The sequence below is a fragment of the Callospermophilus lateralis genome, chromosome 18 (assembly GCF_048772815.1).
Source record: "Callospermophilus lateralis isolate mCalLat2 chromosome 18, mCalLat2.hap1, whole genome shotgun sequence".
Classification (NCBI taxonomy): Eukaryota; Metazoa; Chordata; class Mammalia; order Rodentia; family Sciuridae; genus Callospermophilus; species Callospermophilus lateralis.
This window is the reverse complement of record NC_135322.1, coordinates 38,793,884-38,802,205: the sequence shown is the minus strand read 5'-3', so window position 1 is coordinate 38,802,205 and position 8,322 is coordinate 38,793,884.

Genomic DNA, 8,322 nt, shown 5'->3' with positions numbered 1-8,322 from the left:
GGGATGGTGTCCTACCCCTTCTTCCTCGCCCTCTCTGCTCCTGACTCCCCTGAGCTGAGCAGCTTCCTCTGCTGCTCCCTTCCGCCGTGATGTTCTGCCCGACTCAGGCCCAGAGCTGCTGAGTGGGTGGACCACGGACTGAGCCTCTGGAACTATGAGCCCCAAATGAACTTTTCTTACTTTGAGTTGTTCTTGTCAGGTGTTTTGGTTACAGTGATGAAAAGCTGATAAACCTATCAACCGCCTGACTGTCCTCACTTCTATAATTTTGCCCTTTTAAGAATGTTGTATAAACGGGATGATGGCAGGTGACCCTTTGGGACTGGCTTTTTTAGTTGGCATTGTTCTCTGGACATTCCACTTGTGTGTGTCCATAGTCTGTTCCCTTTTTGTTGAGTAATATTCCACAGGACGGGTGTAACAGTTCCTTTAACCAGTCCCCTGCTATTGGGACTTCAGGATACTTTCCAGTATTTGTTACAAATAAAACTGCTATAAACATCAATGCAGCAGTTTTTGTGTGAATATAAGTTTTCGTTTTCCTGGGCCAAATGCCCAGGAGTGAAACTGTGGGTCACATGTTAATTGCACAGACTGTTTCTTTTTAAGACTAGAATTGATTTCGTGGAACAGAAGTGGCAAGAAGGGCACCTACATTTTTGTAGTGTTTTCACATTCACTAAATCAAGTGAATTTTTTATGATTTTAAAACACAGACTACCTTAAATAACTTGTAGCTAGATATAAGGAAACTATGTTTCCAGAATATAGATTTCATTCTCATTTTATAGAAATACTTCTGCAAAAAATCACTTCTCGGTAAAACAATTCCTATGTAAGGGACAAGGCTAACACATACACTAGAAAATTAATGCATTACATCAAGACTTGACATTCAAGGGCCGATGGTGAGCCAGGCCTTTGTCACCATCATCTTGCCTGCGGTTCTTCTCTGCCGAAGGAGCTCATCGGCACAATCTAGTCAGCAGTGTTCCAGAAAATGCTCATTTTGAACTGTTTGCACTTACTAGGAAAATGGAAGGACTCAAAAACAAGAAGGAGCTTTTCCTGGTCCATGATCTCTAAAAGTGCAACTACTTTACAAAATGCCTGAGGGAAGAAACAGCTCTGTTTCTGCCAAACCCTGGTGGAAATTGTGCTGTTATATTTACTAAATCATGATGAGGTGTGTACAAAACCATGTATGCGATATTTGGGGGGCAATGCATAGAAAGAACTTTCAGGGAAAGTTTTTACTCTGATTTTCCATCACGTATATTGACATCAGAACTCTTACTACAGGTGTGACAATGTGACTTCATACTTTCGGTTTGTTTGTTTTTAATAATAATAATAAAAACTTTGGATGTGATTAACTGGCCCCAGTGATCCCTCCAACAACTGTCCATGTTATTATCTTTAGTTTTTAGAGTGAGATACGAGACCCAGGAGAACCTGATCTTCAATGCTTCTAAGTATGGTTTCATCTTTAGCCCACAGTGGTCATGACCATAGGGACACAGGGGCCAGGAGATAATAAAGTAGCCCTTGCTCTTCAAAATGCCTGGATAAAAGATACGAGTACACACCGGGAATCTTTCAATGCTGATGCAGTCGTTCACTCATGTCGCAGGGAGTGGAGCATCCCGTGGAAACTCACTAGAATGTGCTAGAAGAGCCGCGAGTGCTTCAAGCCCCTGGAAACCTAACAGTAAAGGAGCCGGTGCAGCCGCCCCTGTTCCAGCATAGTTCCCACAGCTCCTAGATTGGGCAATGAGGACAGGAAAAAAATCAAAAGCAACTAGGAATAGAATCTACATGATTTTACATTATTGGAAGCTCACAATGCGGGAGGAGAGGGACACGGGCAGAGCTGAGACGGAGGGAACCCGCAGCACAGGAAGGACAGGCTGGCCTGTGGAAGGGGCGAAGTCCCGCCAGGAGGACAGCAGAAAGGAAGGGTCAGTGACAGGCTGCAGCTGCTGTCCACCAGGCGGAATCTGGTCAGGCTAGAATTTCTGGGAGTATGTTTTTGCCCCAAAGTATATTTAACAGCTTGCTATGGCTTAGGAACTTACCAGAAATGAGACATGTTTAAGAGTAATATTGTAATTTAAATATGTGGGTTTGGGGCTGGGGCTGTAGCTCAGTGGCACGACACTTGCTGCCTGTCGAGTTCATGCAGGGCTCTGGGTCCAGTCCCCAGCTCTGCAAATAATCCACAAATGAATAAATAAATAGACCGAGAGTGTGAAAAGCAAATGGGTTATCTTCAGAAAACTAGGGCTTGAAAGATTCCTTTAGGTTATGAGGTTCGATCTGATAAGAAAGAATAAGATATTTTATATTTTTCTGGTGAGTTAAATGCCTAATCTATAAAACTGTAATCATTTTAAAAATTGTATGCTCTGTTAGGTTTAAAAATAATGCAAGAACCTAATGCTCTTTTGGAAAAGCTTCAAAATTAAAACTGCAAGATCACAAGTAGATAAAGAGTTCTATAAAGACTATATTCATAAGATTATACACAGAAGTGACGACGATTTTACTAAGAAATTATTTGGAGCAATCTAAGAAAATTCAAGTAAGAGTGTGCATTCATTTATTTACTTATTATTTTTCAGTGCTAGGATCAAACCTGGAGCCTCATATGTGCCACACAAGGGCTTTACCACTGAGCTACATGCCCAGCCCTACATGTATATGTGTGTGTGTGTGTGTGTGTGGGTGTGTGTGTGTGTGTATACATATATACATGTGCAAATATATATACTAGAATACACACTAGAATGTGCTAGAAAAGCCACGAGTGCTTCAAGCCCCTGGAAACCTAACAGTAAAGGAGACGGTGCAGCCGCCCCTGTTCTCAGCATAGTTCCCACAGCTCCTAGATTGGGCGATGAGGACAGGAAAAATATCAAAAGCAATTAGAAATCTACTAATTTTGCATCATTGGAACCCCACAATGCGGGAGGAGAGGGACATGGGCAGACCTGAGATGGAGGGAACCCGTGGAATGCATATGTATATGTGTTAAGTGTACAATGTACTAAATGCTAAGAGCTTTTGCTGAATATATATCCAATTTTCAGACACTAGGACACTCTGGTCACACTAGAAACTTGGAAAATGGAAGACAAAGGTTTCCATCAGAGTTTCTTTAAATTTATGTAAACCATAGATTTGATCAAAGTGGTTATAAAGCGCATTCAAATTAAGATACTCATGATTTAAATGTAGCAATATCGATTCCAGTATCCTCAGCTACATGGCATTGCCATCGGGGAGGCCAAAATAAATCGTTCTAGGAAATTGTGTTCTGCAAAAGGGCTACATTAAGCCAGCAGCTTAAGCATTCTGAGTATGTATAATGACAAAGCACCGTGGAATCGTCTTGTCATACTGTTTATGTAGCAGTTAAAAAATGAAAGAAAAGGAAAATGGTGCAATTTTAGGCAGTTTTTGAAAAAATTTTACAAATACTGTAAATCATAGGTTGTTTACCACTAGACTTCCTGACTCTGCAATGATCGCTGCATTATCTGTGTTTTCTTTTAAAACACCAGGCACTTTATAATTTGGTCCATAATTGTTTAGATGTACTTTCTCCACAGAATGTATTTAGAACAACTTATGGCTAAATTATTTTAAACCACTTGCCATCTTTACATTTTACATGTAAATATAACTCAGTGTCAGATGTGAGACACACTAGGAGCCTATTTTTTCCCCCAGAAATCTTTTGATTCAAACTTCTTCCAAATTTAGTGCATGAAAAATGGCAGACAGTCTCAACTTCCGGACAACTGGGGAAGACTTGTTTTTCAATGAGAAACTGGGTCCCAGGAAGGACCAGTGACAGACTACGAAGTGTTAATGAGGACTTAAACTCACCTTTTGATGTCTAATCAAGTGCTGCCAAATGGAAGACGCTTGGCCTGACATCTAGAAGTTCCCAGATGTTTGTGCCGCAGACCTAGCCATAGTAATGTTTTACTCTGTGAATGTCAGAAATAAATATCTACTTGCCCCTCATACAAGTTCTACAAGTGGGTTAGGGTAGGGTTAGGGTTGGCACCAAATATGGGTATAGGTGGCACACGTCAGTGTGTTCATCTCAGAACTGGATTTTAGCCAATGAATGTTCTAGTTAGTCACTGTTGTTCATACTGTTTTTACATGGCACTAGATCTGGGGAATCAAGTAGGAAGACGGCATCTTTCAACAAGGTGGGCATTGGGCTCAGGCCAGGAGATGAGCAGTGGGCTGGGAGCTTGGTGTGTCCCGTGGACACAGCTGGAAACATCCATTTCAGCTCAGCTTGACATGAGAGCAAGGCCAGGTGCCCAGAAGCACAGGGCAGGTGCAGCCTTTGGCCAGGCCAAGAGGGTGAGAGGTCAAGGAAGCCTTCCTGGAGGAGAGGGCTCAGTGGGTTGAACCCTAAGGGACAGGAGGGACAGCAAGGACCAGGAAGAGCATGGTACATTTGGGAGCCTTACAGGAGTTCGGTGGGAGAGTTGCACCAGGGATGGGTGTGGAGGGCCAGCAGGCAGGGCCAGGCTGGAAGGGCATTTAAGTGTCTGGCTGCTGAGCTTGGACTTCACCTGGAAACAGGAGGCCCGTTAAGGCTTGGAGCATTCACCTGAGCGGGTCTGCATTTTGCAGGTACCATGTTGGCGTTGGCGTGGGAGTGTGCTCACTGGGGGTAGCATGGTTGGATGTGGGGAAACCAGTCCTGCTGTGCGAGTGGTCATCCAGGTGAGAGAGACCTTGGTCGGAGCCACCAGTGTGTCCAGGGCAAGAGGGGGTTGAGAAGCAGATGGGGATGGAGATGACAGGAAGGAAGGACCTGGGGACTGGTGGCATTCACGGGCAGAGGAAAAGCATGTCCACAAGGCCCTGCAGAAGGCCGAGCACAAGGTCACAAGATGTTTTGAAATGGAACCCAGAAGGACAGACCTAGAGGGAATAGGGTAGGTGTCCAATGTGGGCCCAGACTTTGGTTTGGAGGAGCTGGTGAAGTACCCAGGAGGGTTGAAACTCACCTATTCTTTCATATTGGGGCACTTCTTCTTCCTCTTGAAGGGCAAATTTCTTTTCTTTATTTTTTTCCCCTTGTACCAGGGATTGAACCCAGGGGCACTTAACCACTGAGCCACATCCCCAGCTTGTTTTTTTTTTATTTTTTATTTAGACAGGTTCTTGCTAAGTAGCTAGTTTGCTTAGGGCCTCACTAAGTTGCTGAGGCTGGCTTCTTCAAATTGCAATCCTCCTGCCTTAGCTTCCGAAGCCACTGGGATTACAGGTGTGCACTACCACACCTGGCCAGGGCAAAATTTTTAAGAAATGTGCTTTCTTTCATTATTTTTATTGATTTTTGGTAACACAGCTGTAATGATCCTGTGCGAAGCAAGTCTTTAGACAAACTGTTCGATATTATCAGGTGTTGTTTGCTTTAAAAGTGGTTCAACATATGCAAAGGGCTGGGCTGGGGGCGCATGCCTGTAATTCCAGCAGCTCTGGAGGCTGAGACAGGAGGATCACGAGTTCAAAGGCAGCCTCTGCAACTTCGAGGTGCTAAGTAACTCAGTGATGCCCTGTCTTTAAATAAAATACAAATAGGGCTGGGGATGTGGCTCAGTGGTCAAGTGCCTCTGAGTTCAATTCCTGGTACCACCCAAAACAAATAAACAACAACAACAACAACAAAAATGCAAAAGAGGGAAAGAGCAGAGCATTTCTATCTCTGTTGTCCTCTAAACATTTCAGAGAACTAAGTAGGAATTTCAGTTGTGCACAGAGGTTTACAGAGACAGAAGGGTGAGACAATTCAAAGAAAAAAGGACTTTGGAATATTTTTAGAAACTTGATCAGTTTGGATTATGACATATACTTAAATGATCAGTACATCTTCATGTTTTTGATAGAATGTTATCTGGATCTTATGCCTCGAATAGTTGTGCCACAGATACTCAGCTCAGTACCTACTTAGTTCTGGGTGCTGGGACAGTGTGTTTGTATTCTAGCCGGTGTGTTGTAACTCTGGAGGTAGCTTTCTATGCTGTTCTGTCTGTATCTGCTTACCACAATTAGCATATGTCATCAGCATGATTTATGACTCTGACGTCCTGTAACAATAAACAGCGCACCTCTAGAGGGACTGCGTGTTCAAAGGTGGGAAATCAAGGCAAGGAGCAGGTGCTGCCCTTGGACGTGGGGCTGGGGATGACTCCTCTGAGCAGGGAGCAGGACCAGATAAGGACAGTAGCTGCTCATTATTCTTGAGTGGCTGAGAGATAAGCAGTTATGACTTGTTTACTTAAAGAGGGGAAGACACAGGAACACAGAGGTTAAACACACCGGTGCTGGAAAGCTGGAGCCTTGAAATGTTCACATTGGAAACCTTGAGAGCCACTAAGAAGCCAAACCCACGCGGACTTTAAACCCAGGAAAAGGGCTGGGGAGTGGCTCTGTGGAAGGGCACTCACCTAGGAGGTGGGAGGCCCTGGGTTTGATCCTCAGCACCCCATAAAAATAAACCAATAAAAATAAAGGTATTGTGTCCAACTACAACTAAAAAATTATATATATATATACATATATAATTTTTTATATATATTTCTATATTTTTTATTATATATATATTTTTTTCTTTTTTTTTTTTCTGGAGCAAATCCCAAAGTACTATTTCTCCATCTTTCCTGTGCCCACCTTTACCTCCTTCTCTCTGGATTCTCCTTTCCTATCTTCTTTTAATATTTTACTTCTCTTATTTGTCCTGAGATTCTCCCTGTCCATGGATTTATTTTCCTCAAGTGTTCCATTCTGGAATATTCCCTCTGGATCCAGGATCCACTGGGGATATCGGCCCCCTGGCTGCTGAGGCTGTAGGAGGGCGGTCACAGGAACACCCTCAGGTGGCCTTCCTCCTCCCGGGGCGGCTGCCCCCACCAGGCTGCCCTCCACCTCTGCTCTCCTGGGCCTCGCCTGGTGGACCTCTCCAGCCGCCCTCCTCCGCCCCCTGCCCTACGCCCAGCCTCTTTCTCTGCCCCCTTCCACATCTCGCCCGACTCCTGACACCCCTCCTGCCCCCCACACCCCGTGGGGACCCCCGTCTCAGTCAGGTCAGGTCCACTCTGCTTCTGCGGCTTTCCCCCGCCCACAGCGCAGCCTGCTCCAGAGTCACAGAACCTGGGCCAGGGGCCGGGCGCACAGGGGAGGAGGTCACGTCTCTACCTACAGAGGCCCACGGTCCACGTGTCCCCTCTGCACCGCCGTCGTGACACCTCTGCGGGTTTGGAGGAGCGTGATGACGAGTGTCCACGCGTGCAGTCTCCTGCAGTCACATCACTGTCCAGAGAATCCCATTCCTTGTGTCCACCCTTCCTTCTCCCCAGCCCCTGGCTACCTCTGATATCTTCGTTGCCTCCATAACTTCACCTTTGCAGAATGTCACCGAGCTGGAGTCCTGCATCATGGAGCCTTCTATGACCGATTTGTTTTACTTAGTAATGCACGTTTCACGTGGGCATCACGGCGCAGCCTGTCATCCAGCAGCTCAGGAGGCTGAGGCAGGAGGATCACAAATTCAAAGCCAGCCTCAGCCTCTTAGCAAGGCCCTACGCAACTCAATGAGACCCTGTCTCTAAATAAAATATTAAAGGGCTGGGGATGTGGCTCAGTGTTAAGTGCTCCTGGATTCAATCTTCAGAACCAAAAAGAAAAAAAAAAAAAAAAGGAATACACATATTTCCTCCATGTCTTTTTATGACTATACGGTTTTTTTAAATTTTTTTATCCATTCATCAACATTTTGGTTGCTTCCACATTTTGGCAATTATGAATAAAGCTGCTACAAACATCTGTGTGCTTTTGTGTTTCAACCTCCCTGGGTAAATACCAAAGAGCCTGAATACTAACTCAAATGGAAACAGGATATGTAATTTTATAAGGAACTGATAAACTGTCTTCCAAAGTGGCTGTGCCATTTTGCACTTTCACCAGCAATGAATGAGAGCACATGTCACTTCACACCCTCGTCAGTATTTGGTGTTGTCTGTATTCTGGCTTTGGGCTCTTTTAGTAGGTGTGTAGTAGTATCTTGTTTTAATCTGCATTTCCTAGTAAGATAGGTCTGTTTGCTATTTGTATTTCTTCTCTTACATTTTTTAATTTTGTTGTGATAAGAACACATAGCATGAAATCATAACAAAATTTTAGGTGCACAATACAGTACTGTGAATTATACAGTGTTGAATTTATTCATCCTGCATGATTGAGACAGTATATCTAATGATTAGCAACTCTCCACATTCTTAACCC